Here is a 23,453-nt window from a genome sequence, read left to right on the forward strand (position 1 = left end):
TCTCTGGACCCACTCCAACAGGTCGATGTCTGTCTTGTGTTGAGGGCCCCAGAATTGCATGGAGTCTCACAAGAATGTATGCTCTCCATACATTCATTCCCTAGTCTGTATTGATGTTGGGGATTGCCTTGACCCACGTGCAGGACCTTGCAGTTGACCTTGCTGAATTTCATGAGGTTCACACGGGCCCATCTGAGACTCTACTATTTATTTTGGCAGCAGCCACTGTCCCTTATGATTCTCAGTTTTTTTTCAGTACTGCTCTAGAACAGAAATTTCTGTATCCTGAAAGCATAAACAAGATCCTTCTTGCAAGAAGCGTGCTATTGTATTTAGCTGTATTAAACTGGTACAGACTCTCAATTAATCTGGATTACTCCAATCATGGAGCTGTGAGACAAATGTGAAGAAATCTATCACTCATATGAAAATGGAGACAATAGGACATGGTAAGAGTGGAGTCTCACAGTTACTCTACCCAGGGTTTCTTACACTTATCTCCAATACTCCATTGTTCTGCTCATCGTCTAGCCTACAAGCACCTGGCACTATGGTTTGCAACATGCATGGAGCTCAGCCACATGGCAGTTCTACCTTCCAAGTTCATCTATTTCTGCAGGAGAAAGACATTTCTGCTGCACCTCAGCAAGCACACCGCAAAAAGGAAGCATCCACTTCCCTCTTATCTTGGGAGGCAAAAATGGCTTATTTGTAGGCTACAGTCACTTGTCCTAGGTCAGGGTTGGCTCCTGCAAAGTAGGTGTATCCTCTGTCCTCACCAGAAAAGTTTTGTTCCAATGTGGGCATTTCGCTAGCAATTTTGTGAGCCTGCTACCAACAAAAAAAACCACCAAACCAACAGAAAACAACCGAACAAAAAACCTAACTCAATTCTTTCCTTTCAAAAACAAGGTGTTACTTTCCCTCACGTTCATGTTGTTTCATTTGCTAAGGAATCAAAAAAAAAAATCAACTCTTTCCAGCTCCAGACTAGCAATTAGAGTGACATGTACAAGGTGTTCCAAGCCTGCAATAATGGCATGTAATAGAAAACCACACTGTTCACTTACCATTCCTTGATGGTTTTCCTTTACACTCATCTTCTTATGATTTTGACTCTACCACTTAAAACTGTTGAAAGGATTTTAAACACAGTTCATAAAAGCATTTCTGAAAAAGATGTCAAAGAAACTTTTCCTGAGGGTGTTCTTATTTGATAGAGTGAAACAAAGGGAAACCATCTCAGCATTTCCTGTGATGGGGAGGTTTATCAAAATCCAGCTCAAAAAAAATGTAGAAGCCCTCAGACATCTTCTAAGGATACGTTAAAGATTACGTCAGTGTTCTGTTCCTCTTTTTAAAAGGTTTTCCTAATATGGCAATGGGCCTTCCCTCTAATTTAGCATTTTCCAGCTCAGATTACTCCCTACCATTCAGGCAACACAATCCAAGCGTGAACTAGCCAGCAGCACGTAAAACACATTACCAGTCACTACCCTCTGAAGATGTGCAAAGTGAACACAACCGATAACTTTGGTAAGTTAGCCACTGTACAGGATCGAATTTAAAACAGGAATAGATGAGAGAAAGGTGTGAAGGGAAGAGTGAAGAGATGCTAGAGTGACAACTAGAGTGCTACACATTCTCTTTAAAAAAGAAACAGAATATTAGTAATCAAAGAACAAAGAACACGGCAAGAGAAAATGGTTTTGACAAATTTCATGTAGGTAAATACTGTTAACCTACAATAGGGTATACACACAGCACAAAGACATCCTTCAGTTTTTAAAGGACAGTTTCAGGAAACTCTCTTCTAAATAGGTAAGTAAAATGCCTTGGCCATTTCATGTTCTCAATCACTCTGTCAATCACTTGTTTTCAGGAGTACACAATGTATACTTAAAGGTTCTCTTCAGGCTAAATAACTACTGTGTAGTAGAAAATTTTCTTTTTCCTAACCAGTAAGCAGAGCTTTTAGCAATACTCTTTTGACTCCAAAAGTATTGCCAGAAGGAAGGACAATTTCCATTTTAATTAAGTGTTAAAGGTAGAAACCTTTAATCTTCCACCTAAAGGGTGGAAGATGTTAGGGATTCAGCAGAAGCGTGCACGTCAAACAACTTATTCCTCAGTAAACTCCACGTTACTTAAATTTTGGTCATAGGTCAGAAGGATTTAAGCTATGAGTAGTAATGAAGGAAACAACAAATTAACAGTATTTAAGAAGAGTTAACGTGCCTAAAATAGAAACATTACAATGACAAAACTTATCTTCAAAAATAAACAGCATGCTGAAAAGAGACAAAATACGTATCTTGCTGCAGATTTGACAAGCTCCAACTGAAAATTTCCCTAAAACCAAGTATTTTTTGAAAACAAATTAAAACAATACAAACATTTTAAATAATTCTATTTTATCACGTTCCCATAAAATGAAAAAGGGAAGATGTCTCTCCTGGAGGGTGAGGTATTTCAAGTCCCTTTATGTGGTCTCCTTCCTCATTTCAGTGTTCTGGTTCTTCTTAAACTGATATAAACTAATCGTTTACAAATATGTAAAAACATGTATTTCTCATTTCTCATAAGGTTAAAAAGGAAGCTGTATCTGAGAAAAAGTTAGAGGCATTCCCTGTCCAGCAGAAATGGGATTTCTTTGCTAAACCTCAAATCTTCTAAGCTTCAAAAACTCCTTAAGTCCTCACCAGTTTTATAAACTTAATGCTTCTAAATGTCATCTTTCAAGCAGGAAGCAATGCAATACTATCATCCCACAGGTGAGCTTTAAGAATCAATTTTGCACATTTTTAAACACTGTCTTCTGGACTAAACATGAAATGAATCGGCTGAAAAACAGGTTCTGCTGTTTGCAGCAATTTGTGGACTGTTCACTGCCAGAATCCACTGCTTTTCACAAAGAATAATGCTAAGGGTGATAACTCTGAGACCGAGCATAATTAGAAGAAGTAAATACCTGTACGTTCAGCCACCTGAGGAGTGGCACAGTTCACTGATGACTGGTCTAAAGACAGGCAAGAGCTGCACAATACAGCACTAAACCCCAAACACACAATAAGACGAAAGGGAAAACCAGAAGGGAGTAACTTCATTGGATCAGTCTATAGGGAAGGAGTAGGTAGCACCTCATATTTCTACCAAATACTGGTTGTAACTCAACATGAAGAAGAGACATTGTCCCCAAGCAAAGTCCTACTTGATATCAAGCAGAGCGCTCAGCAATTGCTCCTTATCACACAAACCAACAGGTTTGCATTTCCTGCTCATACAACGCCTAGCATTAAATTGCCAGACTAGGGATGGGGAGAATTATCCAGCCATTCCCAACTGGTAGAGACTACTGGGTTTTTCACGTCCCCTCTTGCAGGGAAGGCATTTTATTCTAGGAGTGCCTGGCAATTTCTATTTGACAAATGCTCAGCCAATGTTAAGGAAAGGCTGGCGATGTGCTTCATCTGTCCTCGTACCTTCCCGTAGGGTGTCACAGCTGCGACTTATGACTTTTGCTATTTTTGTTAGAGAGCCAAGAAATGTTTTACATCCTTGTCGGTACAAGTAGGGAGCCCACGATATCTGTACAGCATCCAGTTCTCCCAGTTAGGAACTCCAATAACCCTTCAGTTCCAAGTTTCCAACCAGTGATTTCCCCTAAGCTCCTAGTGAGGAACTCCTCTTGCCTCTGTGGTTGTACCTGGTGGAGGAAAATGTTTGAAGGATAGAGGTTTCTCTGATATACATAACATGAAGTGTTGGTGCAAGTTATTTTCTAATCCTAAACTACTTTCTGGAATGTTCAGGCTGAGGTAGGAAATAAAAAAAATACTCACTTTAATGTAAAAAAAACCCAAACCAACCCCCAACAAACTTGACAGAGCTCCATGAGCCTTTCACATACAACTAAACATAAGTATAATTAACAGGACAGAAAAATACAAGTGGTACAATAGCAATCTATTTTTGATTAAGGTGTAAGGATAGAGTCTGATGGTAAGAGTTGATCAGTGTGATCAAGAGGATAAAAATGACAAAAATTACGACATAGAGAGCAGCGTTTGCAAAAGGAAAGAAAGAGAAAAGACTAGGAGATTGCCGCCAACAGGAATCACAGTAAAAAAGAAGGGGCGGGAAATAGAGAGTTTTCAAGCACGGCAGAGTGAGTGAGCATGGCACAGCATGAACCTTACTTAAAAAGGGTATCAGCCATTCCAAGTGTTGGCTACAGACAAACAGAAATAAAAATTAAGGAAGGCATCTGCACTGCGTACCTTTTGGTCCTGAAAATTTGAATTCTGGATCACCTTACAAAGGCTGCCTGCACAGCCACTGGAGAGACACAGGCTACTCTAGAAGAGCAATGATTTTAAGGATGCCTAAAAATTTTTTTTTTTTTTTTCATCGATAACATTTAACAAAGATTAGAGCAGAAAGAAAATTGTTATATGCCCTGCTCCTTTAATTATGCTACTTCCCCACGAACCCCCTCACAACCCCCACCCCACCCCACCCCCCCAAAAAAAAAGTCAAACCAGTTGGCAACAAGACTACTCAGATACCTTCACAGAGCTAGATGCTTAGAAATTAGGCAATGGGAATATATCCTATTTGTTAAGTATCAAATCTACCATAAAAGCAGAGCAGCTTCAAATAACACAAAATACGAAACAAGCTGCAGCGTGCTGATTTTAAATCTCTGAAAACTAGTTCATGGTAGAAAACAGAAGACTTCTACTCAGTTGCCGTGCCAGTCAAGCTAGTGTCCTTTTAAATAATTCCCTAGTTCAAACTAATGACATTTATATTCAGTAATGGACTTCAGGTGGAATTCATCTTCCAAATTTAGACATCTATCTGAGGGTGAGATGAATCATGCAGTGAAAGTGCTTATTTCTCTCCACTGACTATAAAGGCAGCCTACAGATACAGGCAGCCAAAGCCTGCATTCACCAACCTGTCTCCTGGTAGCTAATGCTCACATTTACATTGCGTAGTATGCCGAACGGTTGCCTTCTGTTAATGAATCAAAGAATCAAAGAATTAGGCTAGAAAAGTTTTCTTTCAAGAAGGTGAGAAGCAGCGCTACTCTTAATTAGCTTAAGTTTTAAGTAAACATTAGCAGTCACTACTATTTTTCCCCTTGCACAATAGTTAGAGGTCTGTTTGTGGAAAAATAAGCATATCTTTCAAAAAAAATGAAAATATATTAGAAAGTCTACTAACTGCCTAAAGTCAGACTAAACTTTAAGAATGTTTCCACAGAAAACGAGGACTTGGGATTCAAAATTGTTGACACAGTAAAGTATGCTACTGAATCACAATAATCAATTAAGATTGAACCAAAGAGTAAAAATCATCTGCAATTTGCACAGTTGACACTTTAACAAAAGGAACAGGGCATCTATATTAAATAGCAGCCTCTTGTTTCAAATCTTCTCAAATGCAGTATTTCCAGCCAGCACAAAGTATGCCCTCTTAATATTACTTCTCCATTTACAAGAAGAGAGGTCCCTTGGTTATTTCAATAGTCACTACAGACAGAAAGAAATATACTCTTATTGATAAGCTGGTCACATACAACAGAGAGATATGGGCGTTTAGCACATCTGGAAGAGGGAAGGGCGACACAAAAATCACCGCAAAGGAGTCTGAAAGGAGAGCAGAAATAACCAGTCTACAGACAGCCCTGAACATGCATTTGTTTGATCACTACCCACTAAAAAACTTCTCTTCCTTAGAACACCTCTTTCCCTAAAGTGCCTCTATTGTGCAAGGAGCACACAAGAGAGATGCAATTGGAAGTGCACCCGTTACATGACCGAAAAAGGACAAAATCACAGGAAATTAAGCCACGAACTGACATATACCCACAGTCCTAACCCTGCCCTGAACACGACCCTTGCTTCATGGAGATTGTATATTTTGGTGGCATGCGCAAGGTCACACAAAGAATATGTAGCCAGTGGCCCTAAAACACCCCCTAAATAGGTTAGTGCCACAATTTGTGCCAAACTTTGAGTGCTACTGCTAGAAACAATTCTGGAAAACAAGAGAAATTAAAAAAAAAGGGGGGGGGCAGGTTTTACAATAAAGGAATAGTTGTACTGAGCAAGACCCAAAGGTCCAAGACCATTCAAATACCCTCTCACTAACAACAGCCAATAATAGATACTGAGTGAAGCGTGTAAGAACACAATAAATATATAGTAATGCTTCCCCCAGAATACTCCCTGAGCCCCCAACAGTTTGCAGGAGCAGGATTTCCTGAACAAGAATAGGTATTTGCATTTGATGATTCTATGGTTCTTCCATGAAATGGCAGTTTCCCTCTGCACTGATGTAATGTTTAGCCTCCTTAAATTCCTGAGGCAAGAAATTCTATAGCTTAATTACATGTTCTGTTGAGAACCACCTCCTTTTGTCTGTTTTCAATTCATCAGCTGCTGGTTTCATTAGATACCTCTTAATGTGCGTGCGTGAAAAAAAAAAGACAGTGAATAAACACTTCCTATTTATATCCCGTTGGCTACTGAACACTTCACAGGATTCTGTCACACCACTTTTCGGTCGCCATTTCTACCCTAATGAATTCATGCTATTCCTTTTACAGAAATTGTTTCACATTTGTTTCAGATTTAGTCTTCCTTAAAATTTCAACTACATTCTTTTTGAGATGATGACAGGGACAGGTGTGAGCAGAGCAGAACTACATAAGATAATACATTTTTATAAATTTATTTTTTTTTTAAACAGTACGAATCATTATTCTTTATTTATTTCCTAACCATTTCCAGTGGCAACAGTCAGCTTTGAGCTCGTCTTTCTAGATGCGAAGGTAAGCTCGCTCCTTCTTACCTCCAAATACACCACATGAAGCTATTTACAGGAAATTTCATCTGCCATTTTAATGTCCAGTTGCTGAGCACTGTCAAGTCCTTGTGCAATGTTGGGGTTTGCCTTTGCATCTGCTACGCATCAGTAAAGACTGCGAGCTCACTTATGTTCTGCATCCTTTATGAGCTTGAACACTCTTCTGGAGAATTGTTACACGGGACCCCTCTCTACCCTATTTACTCCAGCTCTCCCTTTCTTAGATGTTAGTCATTAATTTAACCACACTAAGTCCTTTCCCCCCTATCCTATGCCTGCTTACATTCTTCAAAATTCTTTGGTGGGACCCTTGTCAAATGCCTGCTGGACATCCACGTAAACTATTTCTGTCAGATCTTACTTATTCATGCACTTGCCTTCAAAAAACCTCCAGTGAGTTTGAAAAACATGACATCCCTTCATAGCAGGCTCTTCATTCTTCCCCAGCCAATACATCATGTTTATCCATGTTACCTTCGCTATTATTTCAACAGATTTACTTAGTACAGATGTCAGGCTTACTGATCTGTTGCTCCCCAGATCTCTCCTGAAGCCTTCTTTTTTTAAAAAAAAAAAAAAGTCAGTGTCATATCCAGATTAAGACATTACAGATCATACATAAATTAATTTATCTCTTAATTAGATGTTGTATTTGTTGCTTACTGCCTACAGCACAGTGATCCTTGCTTGCTTGCCATTTGAAAAGCTGTACTACTTCTAAGTGCAAAAGCAAAACTCTCTAAAGAGATGCAAATGTTATTTTTTTCGTTAGGTTTAAGCAGTATCTTTGGGAAGATCAGTAAACAATAAAGATTAACTGTAACAGTAATACTACAAATAGTAATACTACATTTAGTTTTATAAAAAGAACCCTCTTATCTTTCCAGTCTGTAAACTACAGTTCCATAAATATATGCTCCTGTGCATAGTAGCCATTCAACTATTTAATAGCTGTCCTAATTACCAGAAAACACAAATGAGCTTCTGAAAACACAGTTATTCAACTGCAAATGAGATATTGTTCAAAGGGAAGTATAACTTTTAACATCTTGCTAGAAGACTGGAACTGAGAACTTCTGTGGAAATTACAACCAGCAGCCAGGCAACTTGAGACAAAGACTAAACCAAGGCAATTTTCAATATACACCAATATTTTTATCCTCACCAATCGTGTGAAGTTGCAGTTTTGTTTCACAAGGTTTCTAAATGCCCTCTATATTTCAAGTTCAAGTTCACTCGATTTTTCTTCAGCATAGCACTGACTGTCTTATTTTTACTCACAAGTCCAAAGACAAACAGCTAAAAACTAAGGAGTCCTGTCTTCCAAAACTCACCAGGGGCCTTTCTGTGATGCAAGCTCAAAGGCTAGGTTTCACTGTAACTATATTTCTACTGGCAAGATGTTAAACATAACAGTGTGTTTAAATCCATACGCAACTGTTTCAGCTCTTTCTTCACCTCTATATTTTGTATTAGTCGAACAGAAGTTTGTAGTTCTAACACCAACAGAACAACAGCGTGGATTCATCAATTCAGTATGTTTAGTGAAACGTAGGGAGAAAAACAAAACCAACATCTTATCACCATTGGTAAAGAAACTGTTGGAGCACACGTAGTGTTCACATCCTAAGTTTTTACAGCATTATAAAGAAAAGAAAAAAAACCTTACCACAGATGTTGAAAAAACACCTTTCCAAATACAAGATGAAAACATTTCCTTGACTTCAAAGCCTCTAGTACTACTCAGTCTTCCAGGCAGCAGAGAAGTTATCAGTATCCTCACCACGGCTGCCGTGGGAGGGGGAAGAGGACTCAGCAGACAATAAAGCCATACACAGACTTGATATTAATATCAGAAAGCAAGGAAACCCAGGAGAACAATGCAGTTGCAAAGAGTTATATCCCTTCTCCCCAAGCTGTCATAAGAAAGCTGGCAGAAACAAAATTTGGCTGCTGAAACAAACTGACAAAAATATTCTGCCTTTTAACACCTGTGTTTTGTTTTGTTTCATTTCAACTACCGCACTTACTGTTGTGGCCCTCTTAACTCCTTTTATGAAAATCACAGAATGGCTGAAGATGGAAAGCACTTCTGGAGGATGCCTACTCCAACCCCACTGTTCAAGGCCATGCCAACGACAGCAAGTAGCTCAGGCCTGTGTCCAGCTGGGTTTTGAGTTATTGCCAAGGACAGAGACTCCACAACGTTTTTGGACCACCCGTTCTAGTGTTCTACCACCCTTACAATTAAAAAAAACCCACATTTTTTTCTTATGTTTGAATGGAATTTCCTCTATTATAATTTGTGCCCTTTGCCTCTTGTCCTGTCAGTGGACTCTACCGAGAGAAGCTTGGTTCTGTCCCCTTCATTCTACCCCATCAGGTATTTACACACGAGATCCCCCTGAGCCTTCTCTTCTCCAGGCTGAGCAGTCACAGCTCTCTCAGGCTTTCCTCAAAGGAGAGATTCTCCAGGGCCTTAGTCAACTTAGCGGACCTTTGTTGGACTCTTTCCAGTATGTCCATGACTATCCTGTGCTGGGGAGCCCAGAAGCAGACACGGCACTCCAGGTGTGGCCTCACCAGTGCTGAGTAGGGGGAAAGGATCACCTCCTCAACCTGTTGGTAACTCTTCCTAATGCATCCAGGACACCTCTGGCCGCCTTTGCCACAAGTGCACATTGCTGGCTCACGTACATCTTTCCCACCAGGACTCCCAGGTACTTTTCTACAAAGCTGCTTTCCAGTTGGTTGGAACCTACCTTATACTGGATCCTGGGGTTGTTCCTCCCCAGGAGCAGGATTTGGCATTTCCCTTTATTGAACTTCAAGAGGTTCCCATAGCCAATTCCTCCAGTCTGTTGAGGACCCTCAGCACAACCCCCTGGTCTATCAACCACTCCTCACAGTTTTGTATCCTCTGCAGACTTGCTGAGGGTGCACCTCTGTGTGACCACCCAGGTCAGTAACGAAGGTGTGAAGCAGAACTGGACCCAACATTGAGTCCTGGGGTACACCACTAGTGACTGGCCTCCAGGTGGGCTTTGTGCCACTGATGATGACCCTTTGAGCCCAGCAGTTCAGCTAGTTTCCAGTCACTCTCACTGTTCACTCACCTGGAGTGTACTTCATCCGTTTGTCTAAGGATGCTATGGGAGACCATGCTGAAAGCCTTACTAAAGTCAACATAAACAACATCCACTGCTCGGCTCTCATCCACCCAGCCAGCCATCTCATCTCAGAAGGTGGGTTAAGCGCCATTTCCCCTTCATAAATCTGTGCTATTCTAACAACTCCCAATAACCTTCATATTTGGAAGTTATTCTAGCTCCTAGAACAATATTTTCCAATCTAAGGTTTTTTTTTCTGATTTATACAATACACTTACTCATTAATAGTTGCATATCTACTAATTGGGATGTCCTCAAAACAACTAACAATCTCACAGTGCTGCTTAACAAACTATTCCAGCCAGGCACTGAAATAACAATGCTTCTTTTTTTTCCTCCACAAATGTATCTAAACTAGTAGCAATGTTGTTGCAGCTGTAACAGCCTAATGATCTCAGAAAAGCAAGGAAAACACCTGCCTCCCCGCCCCCAAATATACTCACTACTTACTGTTGGGAAAATACAAATTTACCAGGCATCTCACCTGTAAGGATTTTTCTCTCCTTTAAACTGGGCATTTTGTTAATAGCATCCTTTCTACACATCTAGTTTAATTCACATATTTTATCAGGCTCTTGTCAGAAGTAGCTCATTTTCTCAGATTTCCTGGCCTCTGTGAAAGAGAGGCATCAGGAATTTCAGGGAGCATCTTCTCCAACATTAGATTTTTTTCACCTTTTCCTCTTCCTTTCAGAAGTGCAGTGAAGACATATCAGACCCCAAACTATGCTAAAAAAAGGCCCGTGCTTACACATATTGGGGAAGAAAGAATGCATAGCACCAAACCCTCTGCATTCAAGTGACGGTGTACCTAGAAGATAAGCATCCTTTTGACTTCCACTAAAAATGCATCAAGAAATTCTGGCCAAGAAAGCAGCGATACAGTTTTCCTAAATTCTGTCCAGTTCTAAACACCCCCAGGTAGCAGATAATCCAGTGGCTAGTTTCACTAAATGGTAGCTCAGCTCTGAAAGTCTTACAGAAATAGCAGGCTACGGTTGTGGTTTTACACTGTATTATACATCCAAACAAGTGTTTCAAACATGCGCTGTGGCATTAAACTGAACGGGAAGAGCAGATTACAACACGAATCCCGTATTCTTTCACCGATTTAGCGATGTACTGCCAAAAAAGGAGGCCATTTTAAAAGCCGTGTTCTACATTTGGCCAGGACACGTCCGCTGTAGTTCCAACAGACCAAGGACGATCGTCTGACAACAGTTTCTGGGGTACTAATGCTCTCTGCAGCCAAGCGGTTGTCTAAAATATTTTAAACAAATTTGGACATACTCCCAATCAGATTATAACAATTTCCAGGCAGCTGAAGCCCTGGGCCAAGGTTAGTTGACAGTATCCATTTAAAAACTCTTTCACACTTGTGCGAAGTTAAATCAAGTTGGCACTCTCTCTGGTAGGCAATTGTCTCCTTAAAGTATGAGCACTATTCATCTAAGTGAATTGCTGCATTAAGGGGACAGTTGGCTGGCATGGGGAGGACAGGACTGATTGACAATGCGCCTTAGTCACAAAGAAGTTGCTGCAAGAATTTCTAAAAACCAAAAAGCAGTTAAGACGGTGAATAGATGAAGCTAGCTGAAGACAACAGAAGTACAGGATGTTTCCGGGAAGATGCTGGTGGTTCAATAAGCTTCCTAACTATGACTAATCTTAAAACAGTTCCTGTGTCTTGTTTTGTAAATTTAGCACCTCAAGTGTGTCAGAGGATTTCAGTTTGCTACTTAACCCCTTAGCATCAGCTAAATATTACAGCAGCCGTCATTTGTGGATGTTTTTTTTGCAGAGCTACATATGCTAAAAGGCCAAACGCTGTGTGGATCTGCATTCTTCCCAGGGGGGGAATTTCATTTCACACGTGAAATGTTAATAAAGGAACATGGAGCAGCGTTTAAATACTCATTCTCAAATTATTCTAAGGAGATTACAATGTTCCAGCCCCCTTTCCCTTTGTGAAACTTCAAAGGGCAAGTACAAGAAAGCCACACAGTGCTTAGGTCAAAATAATCACAGAGACTATTGAATTAATTCATGATCCCAACAGATATCAGAAGCACGAAAAGAAAAATTTGATAAGCAAGAGTGACAAATGATGCATTTCACAAGTAGTATAGAGAATTACATAAGTAATCACTGTACTTGAGGTCATTTTTCAAATACTATTTCCTTCATCGTTTCTGTACACAACACAGATACGATGTGTAAAGCACAAAAAAAGGTGCCAAAGGTGCTACTGCCAACTGTGGAAATCAGTGGGATTACTCTGGATACCACTGGCAAACACAAGGGATAACTTCCAGTCCAACTTTTGGTGTAAATGAATCACCCTCTTCCCAGTTCGGCAAGACTACAGAAAGCCACTTGGGACACCAGCCTCATGCTGAAAACGCAAACAAAGCCCCCCAAGCCCCACACAACTTGTCACATAAAACCTATTAAATTTAAACGGTACGTGGATCCCTTTCAGCTACTTAAGGATAAACTGCTTGAACATTTGCTAACAGTTTAGAAAGCGTATGAGTTTTCTCATGATAATTCCTATGCCACATAGACAAAAGAGTTCATAAACAGATTCTAGCTTCTGTAAAATATTTCTATTCAAAAATAAGTAACATATTCATTGCTTGATGCAGTGAACTGGTATAACTGCACTATCTAATTGGAAAAAGGAAAACTTCTTTGATTCAACTGCTAAATTAACCTAGCTGTTAGAACTAACGGGTCCAATTTCATTGCCTGTAAAGGCAGGCAACACTTCTTTGTCTTCATTTTATACTCCGATGAAGTCGACTTCAATAGAATTGCCTTTACTTATCCCAGAGGACAATTTGGTCCTTTTGTATAAAGCTAATCCAGCTCTCCCTGAAGTCAAGGGGAATTTTGCACTTGACTTCAGTGTGAAAAAGGATCAGGTCCTAGAACAGAAACGCTAAAATATCTGTGAATAAAAATAAGTTCTGATTTTCCACTTCCTAATTAGCTAAAAAAACCCACCCCCAAACAACAAAACATGTGCAATTGATTTGATGAAACAAACGATTAAAAAAAATGGAAAAGTCTAATTTCCATTTCAGTTTAAAGCATGTGAAAAGTTGTTGTACATGGCAACGTTTTTAAAAAGAGAAAATAATCCCATTCCAGTACTCTGACTGTAACACCATACTATCTAACGCATCTGCCTCATCTGTTCAGTTTCAGAGGAACTGAGGGGGGAAAAGCAACAATCCCTTAAGTCTAGGAAATACCTTAAGAGAAGCAACAGTTTAATGGTATGGTTTACAAACTGTAGAAATCACGCAGTGGTAACACTTCCAAACTTTTCAATTCTCTGTCAATGCTATTAGGGTTTCCTCAAGAACATCTTACACTGAGATCAGTTCCCTGACTCAAAAGTTTTTGGCAGGTTACTCTGTTGGCCTGAACATGATTTGATTCGGCCACCTAAATTACCCGGTTACCTGGCTGTACTATACTCCATATAATGCAATAAACAATGTATACTTCTAAGTGTTTGTATAACAGCAAAACCAAAATACAACAGACCTGCACAGCCAAGTTAAGTCATATGCTAACTGACCACACGCCATGTTATAATGGAAAGTTACCCTTCTGATGGCATTTTTTCAATATTTAAAGTGGAGAAAGAATTTTATTTTTTTTTAAACAGTAACATCAATTTATATTAAGACCTAAATTTACTGTTAGGATAACCTATATTAAATTAAAAAAATTATTCGAACTATGTTGTTAGCCACCAAAATTTTAAACAAATTCAAATCACCAAACTGGCAGAGCTCATTCATAATCACCTGGAATCAGAATTTGGAAGCCTAAATATCTGAAGTAACATAAGCTGTTACAAGCGTAGATGACCTCCCTCCCCCCAGTTAATATTATTTAGAAATCAGTACACTAGAAACTGAGAAACATTTAGGGAAGATCACATTAAAAGACAGAGGAAGACTTTCATTAGTATTTTCAAAGAAAACAAAAACTTGCACATATGGGAGGTATACATTCTAACACCTTAGAGGTTTTGGAGACCAAAATAAATTAACAAATTAAAGCTAACATTCCCTTTTGTAAATAAATCAATCAGATTTAAAACAAAATGTGGTTTGCATTTAGAATTCTTGCCTCATATATCCCTATCTAAAAGGCAACATATTATTAACTTGTACCTTAAAATATAATGCTGGTTCTTTATATGAATTTCAATCAGAACTTCAATTTAAATGTCACTGAACACAAATTAGGAAGAAAAAAATGTCTTGTGTATAAATTGGGCTTTCATTGCCTAAATAATTATATATATATAGCTTAAAATAATTATTAAGATATTAAGACACTTTATTATTACATTAAACACACATGCATAAAATCCATGCCCCTGGCAAAAAACTAACAAGATTAGCGTAAACCTAATATATAGTTAACATATTTTACTGACTAGTAAGACTCAGCCTCTTTGGGAAAAGAACTAAGATACACAAGCACAAAACTAAGTTCAAATAATCATTTTAAATAACCATATAAAATCAGGGTGTCATGCTTGTTAACGTAAGTCACTTTGTATTCACTTGGCTATGATTTCACCATGTATGCACCCAAATTTAAATAGTATTCTGATGGTACGTCAGACCTACGCTAAAGCTGGGGGGGGGTAAGTAATCAGAGTCCTAGATTTAATAACCAATGCAAATTAATTCCAGCATATTTAAATACACCTACTTTGCATGAATAAGTCAAACGTTTCCAAGGAAATGATTTTTCATCTATAAACTATCATTTGTCTCATTTTATGTACATCATGATAGCCTGGATCAATCAGTTCTACAGGTTTCTACAGCATATAAGCTAAGAAATATTTCCTAAAATGAAAAAGGAGATTGATATCTTTAGCAAATTACATAATATATATAATTATTCAGCAAGCTATTTTGAAAGCTTATCACTTTAAATAACCTCAACCACTATAATTTATGAATTGTATTTTAAGTGTATAACTGTACTTAAAATACAGTACAGAACGGTACTGGAAAGTAAAAAAAAAAAAAACAGTATCCATATTACTATTGCATCTGGGCCTTTAACACCATATACAAGTCAGCATCTAATTTTTGTGTCTTCTAAAGCTGAGAATTTTGTACTTGCATTTTGCTCACTCATTTGAAAACCACAGAACTAAGAACAAAAACCAAAAAAAACCACCCCAAACCAAACCAGAACCCTTTTTTTTACCCCCTACAGATTCTTAATACAATACTTACTTTTCAGGCTTGAGGAAGTGCGGCTGCTGAAAAAACGAATTTTATTCAGGTAAATATCCCCAACTGACTAGTAGTAACAGCTCAGGAATTATTCTGGTTTTCCCTTATCTTTCCTTCATAGGTAATTGTTTTCAAAAGGAATAGTATTTTGCTCTTTTCTGTAAGTGTTCCTGAATAGAGTATTTAACTTTGCTATGAAAACAGAATTAAACATGGGTCTCCACGGCGAGACTAGTATACCCTTTTTCTCCCTCCAATGCACGTTTTTCAGTTAGGTACGGATGAGCTGATCTGGCCAATACTATTATAACCTTCAATAATCCTTTAAACAAATATTTAACATCGGTATCAGTTAAATAAACCCCTCCCTCTCTTTGGTTTCAGGACTTTGTCATTCTATTAATGTATCTTCTACTCAGAACTTATGGGGGGAACCCAAAAACATAGAACATACTTTGGCAAAAATCCCAAATATCACATGCCTCAAATACTACAGAGCACACTTACATTTTAGGATATTATCACGGGAAGAAAAACTGAATATTTTTTATTTAAAACAGACAGAATCAGAACTGCCATCTGTTGCTGAAAGAACCCATTCTGAAATTTTCCCTTTAACTAAACTTCCAAAAACTTTTACTTGAGATGAGACATTAAGAATTTCTCCTGAATTGGTGGGGGGAGAATTAAAAAAAATAAAAAGAGATATATTTGCCTAGATGGACCTCTAGTCTGATTCATGACACCTGTTCTTTCAGTAGGCTTAACTTAATAAACATATATATCAAAGAGGAGAAGCACTGTTAAGATTTAAGACAAAAACCAACGAAACAAGAAAACCACAAGTCTTCCCCCTCCATACAGTATGGGACAGTCTTCTCACACAACAGATACACTGCTCGCCTGGGCTAGTCATAACGCAGAGTAGAAAATGGTCTTTGCCCTATGGATCTTATCTAAGCCTCGCATATATTTACATTAGCAAAAAGAAAAAAAATAAAAATCCATATTTTCAGGTTCACTTGTCATTGAAGTATAGCAAGATTTTCTGTTAAGAGAAATTACCTACAAGCACATAAGATGCACTATTACATCTGTTTGCAGCTTCACAATAGCACCAAAATACGTTCATGCCTCTAATGAAAACATGGAGTCCTTCAGTTGAAGTAGAGGAATGAGAGTCACAAATACTAAATACTATGTATCAACAACACCAGAACTAGTAAAATATTCTGCTGATACGTTCTCTTTTCAGCTCAAGAAGTTATAGGAGAGGGGACACAAAACACTCACTTTTATCACCATAAGCTTTCCTCCCACTTCATCTCACCCTTGCTCTGTTCTCACATGAATATAAATGCCTTGTCTGTGCAGATTTTGAAGATGTGAAGTTTGCAATTAGGTTTGGTGCAGATTTTTAAGATGTTTGGAGACCACTGCTTTATATAAATTTCATACCTACACGTCACACTTAATTCTCTGTTTCTTACAGACTAACCTTGTTAAACTTTTAACTGAAACACCACAAATTCTGCCTGTTCAGATGCTTCTGAAGACCATTGTTTGGAAATCAGTAAGATAAGGTTTTAATCTCAAACTATAGACATTCAGAACAACAGTATCAGAATCAAGGCAAAGAAAGGAGATACAAGAGAACTGAAAAAATAACTTGGAAGATGTATTATTAAACTTACTGATTTTAATTTTTTTTTAAACACTTTACAATGAAATACAGAGCTTTTGCATTTATGTTCAGATTTCCTTCCTCAACCACAGGTCTTTATTAATATTTTCTTTCCCATACTTTGGCAAATGAATTCTAGTTTCAGATTAACGTAGTTTGAAAACGAGATGATTTTCTAGACATTAATTCTATCAGTTTTTCAGTGGAGCATGCTTTGACCAAAACCTTAACAGTGTTGTTCATCTTTGAGGCATGCGTTCATTAAATTAAGCCCATTGAAAGACCAGCTGTTACAAATCAGATCAATAGTCCATCTAGCCCCAACACCCCTGAGTCAGACCAGAGGTTCACCACTGCTCCCACCTTCCGAAACGCTGGGCAATACTGGATGCTCAGGAAGGGACCCTAAGAACCAGGAAAGCCTGTGGCCATGCTATCCTTGGCACAGTCTTTTAGCTTCTGGACTTCGGGATACTGTTCCTGGCAAAATAGAGTATTTATGTTGAATAAGCTAAGCTGGTAAAAACCAACAAGAAACAGGAAGAGAGTGGAAAGGAAGAGCAAGGTATACAGAAGGACTTTGGAGGGGTTTTTTTTTTAATTTTTCTGTGGTTACAAGTGTTGGTCACGATTTTAGTTTCCAATAAAACGTTCTTGAAAAGCAAGACGACACACATAACAACTCAGATCTGTTTCTCCTTTGTCACATTTTAAGCATAAATATTAATTTTGTTATCTAACCATACTTAAAATAGCTTATTAAAACAGGATTGTTCAGTATTAATTTGTTTTAAGTCTTCTTTTCCTGGCTGACTGCCAAAACAGTTATAACGCTACACAATTGCAATACACAAGAGATTCATAGTACCCTCTAATTACTCTTTAAATACCTCGCACAAGCACTGCCTTTTCTTACAATCGTGAGGGCATTAAGTACGGTTGAAAATTTCAAACCCTTTAGCCCACGTACTGTATTTTTCTTCCTGAAGCGGAACTTTACATGCACCATCAGAAAGTCTGCCTGAAGTATGGGCAAACATTTGGAACGGGACGGAACACGAACACCATGCTCCATTCTGACCCTTCTTTTGCTATGGGATCGTCAGTCCTGGTAAGCATACCTGGGACCTGACCGCATTCATGCTCCATCACTCACACCATGAATAAAACACTATTACTGTCTCAGTTTTGCAAGATTAAAAGGTGCTTTGGGCCTCTGCAAACAAAGGAAATTAACCCCATTAAACCAGTCTTCTAATATGAAGGCTGACTCTAAATATCTGATTAATGCCACAAAATGCTCCTGAAAAATGCCCCAGAAACAAGTTAAAGGCCCTGATCTACAAAGATTTACCTATGTGGGTGTATTTACTCAACAACTTCTCTGTCAATAGAAGTAAATGAAGTTATTCACTTTTGTAAGCCTGGTCTAGCTGATTCTAAAATCTGAACTGAAGGGGTGGCTCGAAGCTGCTGAAGAATCATTTATTTTTCCCAGACTTCTCTAGACTTCTGGTGTGAAGAAAACCACAGAAAGATGTATCTTAAGACACAGAAGTTTTTCATCCCCCTGAAGCACCAATTTGAAAGACAAATTATTTGAAACTCAGTAGCACCACCAGAGTTCAAAATTTACGTAAACATTTAAGATAAAGATGTAGTCAATACAGGTACTTATTAGAGTCTCACATAACACTATTATAATAGCATTTGCCTTCCAAAAATACAAAGATAAAATACTGCCAGGTTAAAGTACTCAAGAAGCTGAAATACAGATGATGCCAGTCTGAGGTTTTAGCAGTCGTTATTCCCTGGGCACTCTCCAACCATACTCTGCAACATTACCTAACACTACAGTCAAGAAAAATCAAAATAAAACCCCAGTCTCAGCCACAACACTCAGCACGCACCAAGGATCTGCTTACCAATGATCCCTACGGCACTGTCCCACAGGCTGCACGTCTCGGATAAAAGCCAGGCCTAGCAGTCCTCACAGGAGACCCTCAGCTTGAGGGCTCATTTCAGCAGTGCGCGACTTTGATTCACTGATTTTTGGGACGTTGCATGAAACCCCGTGCCCTGTGCAGGTGCCAACCCAAAGCGACAACAGAAAAGAGTATTTTCCCACCCTATTTCCAGCTATCCTTTACATCTTTAAAGAGTATGTGTTTAAATCTAAAGGGAACAAAACTCATGCATAAGTAATACAGTTTACTTACTTAACTTCTAGCATTAACGTTACTATCATCTTGATCTCTGATGCTGCAATCGGCCGTTCATGTTAACTTTACCTAAGGGTGCAGTCGCACTCATTTCAATAACTTGCTGTGGTGCCAGTTTCTACTTTGATGCATTAGCACCACGAAGGATAAACCTCCATAGGTGGAAACGGCAGTAAGAACGACCTCTTAAAACCTAAAATTAAACTTGTCCTACAGTTAGTTGACAGCATCTTTTCAATATGACTTTTTCCCTACTAAATTCAGCATACACATGGGAATTTGTCCAGGTTTGCCTTCAAAACCTGGCAATTGATAATACAGTCTGGAACCCTACATCTCTAAGCCATTGGTTTGAATGCAGCTGGGTACTATAGTGATTGAAAGAAGTTACCATACGGCAACTGTAAAGCAGGTTGTATTAAAAAAAAAAAAAAAAATTAGTGGCTGCCACATCATAAAATCCATCACGTTAAAACAGCATCCTACTGACATTCTCAAGGAGAACAAAAATGAAATACCGAGAATCAGCTATCTACTTGTATTTGGAGGTGGCTCCTCCGGGACAAAAAACTAAACCATTCTGTCACAGTAGTTTGAGAAACTACATTTCTCCCTCGCTAATCAATCTGTTCCACTGACTAGCAGAGGACTTCCAGTACTAGAAGCCCAAAACCTTTCACAAGGGCTTCACAGAAACCACAGACTGTGTATGTGTGGACGGGAGGCGTCCTATCTGAAAAAGGCTGCTTGACGTGACACAGCAGAATAATGATGCGTTCCTAAAGCAGTGTTAATGCTGACACCAAATTTAAATTAACATCAAGGTAGCTTACTCAAACTGTGATCAAAGTACGAGGCAAAACAGTTGGCTCCAAGTAGGGAATACAGATGAAAGAATGTATTTCTTTTAACTAACGGTTTGAACACAAGGAATTATCTATTGAAAATATACAGCTTTTGTCTGCAGACAGCACATATAGAGAAGGAAAACGATGCAGTGAATTTGTTCATAAAGCAAACTTTGACCACATAAACTGACATATGCCACACCGCAGACTTTCACATCACTGTCACATGATGGCCACCATTTATTGGAGCGAAGAGAGTGTCGATTTCATTCTTCAGGAGCTGCATGAAGTATGCAAAGCTCAAAATAAAGAATATTCCTCTAGTGTGAAAGCGCCATTCTCTGCTCTGCTACATGAATATTGCTAAAAAACCTAAATTGTGAACTGCAGTTTTTCAATAATTCTGTTACACAGTACGCAGCACACAAAAGATTTATTAAGTATTTTTCTAGTGATTTCAAATAACGCAGCAATTTAAACATACTTTCAATTTCGTTTGTTTGTTTCATAGCCAAAGAACTGTTGTTAGGCAATAAATATTCCCCTGAAAAATCTCTCTTTATAATACAAAATACAGATTAAACCCACCTTGGGCTCACTACTCTCATTCCAAATGGAATTCTTCAGATTTCAAGGAGTGGTACTGGGCTCAAGATTTTTAAAAACTTATTGAAAACTGGACCAGTAGCTCTATGAGCAGCAGAACCAGGGAGGCCCCATTTCCTGTGTCAGTTTCCAGTTTGAGATAAATGTTGACCTGAACTCTCTGGTGTGCAGGTTAAGAGCTCTCTTCTACCTGGCTTCCTTACCTTCACAAATTTTGTAGAAATTGCTCACCTGGGAGACCTCTGCTGCCAAATTTGTTTGAAATCGGCTAACGGCCAGAAGAGTTATTAGAGGGACTGACGCCACACAGACACTGCAGTTGCATTTGAGCTGCACCTCCTGAGGAAATAAAGCTAACAAAACCCACAGAATAATTACTGGCAATCGCTGCTACCAACTATTGCCATCCTTTCACACGCCTGGTATCGCTGGATCTTTTTCTTTGAAATTCAGCACAGTGCCAGGGCTGCTCTCTTTCCGTTCCCATCACATTTGCTACCTTGTCCCGAACTCAACCCCAACACCCTGGCTGTGCAAAACCCACCCACCATCTCTGCTCTGTGCCCATGTTCAGCAGGAACCTCGTAGAGCTAAATTTGCAGCATGCATCAGAAACACGAGTGGAAGTACAAGGTTGTGTTGTTTAGAAAGGAACAGTCCTTACATCTCCAAAGTCTGCAGAAATATATAGTTATGGCAAAACTGACACAGATGCTGCAAGTGTAACTGACCAGGCAATTTTACTAGAAATCCCTCTTCAAGGCCTTACTTTCCAAAAACGAAAGAAAATGAATCTCAGGTAAACTTTCCTATCTTGCTTCCCTGACTAAAGGTCAATTTTGCTTGCAAAATATGCCTGATATTTCATTCAGCTGTCGACGAATTATTAAGAGAAAGACAATACACCTTCCTTGGCAACATGCTCCAGATTTTAAACTTGGTTTTGGATCATTTTGCCAGTTTAAGTAAGTCCATGCAACTATTTTTTAATTAATGACCAGCCTCTGTGTAGGGTTAAATCCAGCAGGTACGCCCGAATACACCTTAACAACCACAAGGTTCGGAAATATTTATAACCTAGTTTTCCCAATGCAAAGCGGCCCATACCCACACCCATACCTAACATCTGGAAGGGACCATACTGAAATAAATGTGATTATAATGGAGAAGACACGCCAGCCCTCAGCCTGAGGGATACATGCACAACTTTATGCACGGGTCCACGCAGCGCAGAAAGTTACAGGCAGCCTCCGCAGCAGCGGGGCCCTGTAATATATACACTTATATTATTAGTGTACACTTATTTTTTAACCGTAGGGAGGCTCCATGAAGTTGTGATGATTGAACATTTAAATTAATGACTCAGAAATTTAAAGCAGTCGTGTCCCTGCTAGAGGCAGGGATAGAAGCCAGAACGGTGAGGTGAAAAAAAAATAATAAAATTAATAGAAAACACTTCCACGCAGGCCACGCTACGGGCGACTCGCAAATCAATTTCCTGAATTTCAGCCTTTTACATCCCGCCGGCACCGGGGGCCGCCTGCGCTCGGGAGCCCAGCCGGGACCGGCCGAGCACCGGCCCGGGCGCTGAACGCCGCCGCCACCGGGGAAGGAGCGAACGGCCCGGCGAGGACGGCAGCCCGGCTGGAAGGGGCGGCGGAGGCAGCCGGGCGTCGGGGGGGGAGGCCTCCCCTCACAAACTTACTTCCCCTCCGCCCGCCCCCCGCCGCCAGCCCGGCCCAGCCCCGGGCGGTGCGGGACGCCGCGGCTCCCTCCCTCCCTCCCGCTGCCGCCGCCCGACCCCTCGGGCGGGGGCTCGGGCCCGGAAGAAAGTTTGCTGCGAAACTTTCCGTAGAGGAAGGGGCCGGGGGTGAGGGACGCCCCCAACTCCCCCCCTCACCGGGGCCGCCCGGCGGGGAGAGGCCGGGGGCGGGCGGCCGGGGCCTAGCGCCTCGTCGGGCGCCGCCGCCATCGCGGCCGCCTCTCCCGCGGGGCGGGGGGAGCGGGGACGCGGCCGGGTCCTCACCTGCCTCTCCTCGGCGTGGCGGGTGGGAGAAGGAGGGGGGGGAGGGAAGGAAGCGGGGGACCCCCCCCGCTCCTCCCGGAGCCGCGGCGACCCGGGGAGGGAAGGGGGGGAGGAGGGGAAAGGGAGGAGGGACGAGGAACAGGAGGAGGAGGAGGAGGGAGCCAGGCGCTCCGGTGCGTGCGGGGAGCCGGAGCCTCGCTGCGGGAGGAGGAGGAGACTCCCCGCCCCTACGGCCGGGCTCTCTGGCGGGCACCGCGGGCCCCTCCTCCGCGGCGCTCTTCCCTCCGCCCCCGCGGCCGCCCCATGCGCCCCGGGCCCGGCTCGCCGCCCCTCCCGGCCGGGGCAGCGGCCCCCACGCCCGGAGACGGAGGCTGCGGGGAGGAGCCGGGCGGCCCCCGCGGAGCCGGGCAGGCGGCGGCTCCCCCTCTCCTCCTCCGCGCCGCCGCGCACGGAGCCAACATGGTGGAGGCGAGCGGAGCCGCCGCTCCCCCCGTGGCCCCGCGGTGTGGGGGCGGCGGGGAGGGAGCCGGGGCTTACCCTGCCCTGCGCTGCCCCGCGGCTTGCGGGGGTGAGGCGTGGGCCGAGGGCCGCCGCCTTCCCCCGGCCTTGTCTCCTCGGGCTTGGGGAGCGGGGCCCTGGTCGGGGTAAATACCGGGGCGGGAGTTGGGGCAGCCGGCCTCGGGAAGCCTCTCTCGGCAGGGAAAGCTGAACCTGAAAGATTTCGGCAGCGAAG

The 23,453-nt window shown here is 41.0% G+C and overlaps 1 protein-coding gene across 1 annotated transcript in view; it reads right to left on the bottom strand.

The window, feature by feature from the left end:
* Nucleotides 1–22,859, bottom strand: part of YES1 (YES proto-oncogene 1, Src family tyrosine kinase) — a 50,894-nt gene extending 28,035 nt beyond the window's left edge. The window contains exon 1 of the mRNA XM_054191509.1: nucleotides 22,721–22,859. The gene's annotated coding sequence lies outside the window, so the exon portion shown is untranslated. The remainder of the gene's footprint in view (nucleotides 1–22,720) is intronic.
* Between the last annotated feature and the right edge of the window lie 594 nt (nucleotides 22,860–23,453).

Source organism: Rissa tridactyla, chromosome 2 (genome assembly GCF_028500815.1).
Source record: "Rissa tridactyla isolate bRisTri1 chromosome 2, bRisTri1.patW.cur.20221130, whole genome shotgun sequence".
In the NCBI taxonomy this organism is placed as follows: domain Eukaryota; kingdom Metazoa; phylum Chordata; class Aves; order Charadriiformes; family Laridae; genus Rissa; species Rissa tridactyla.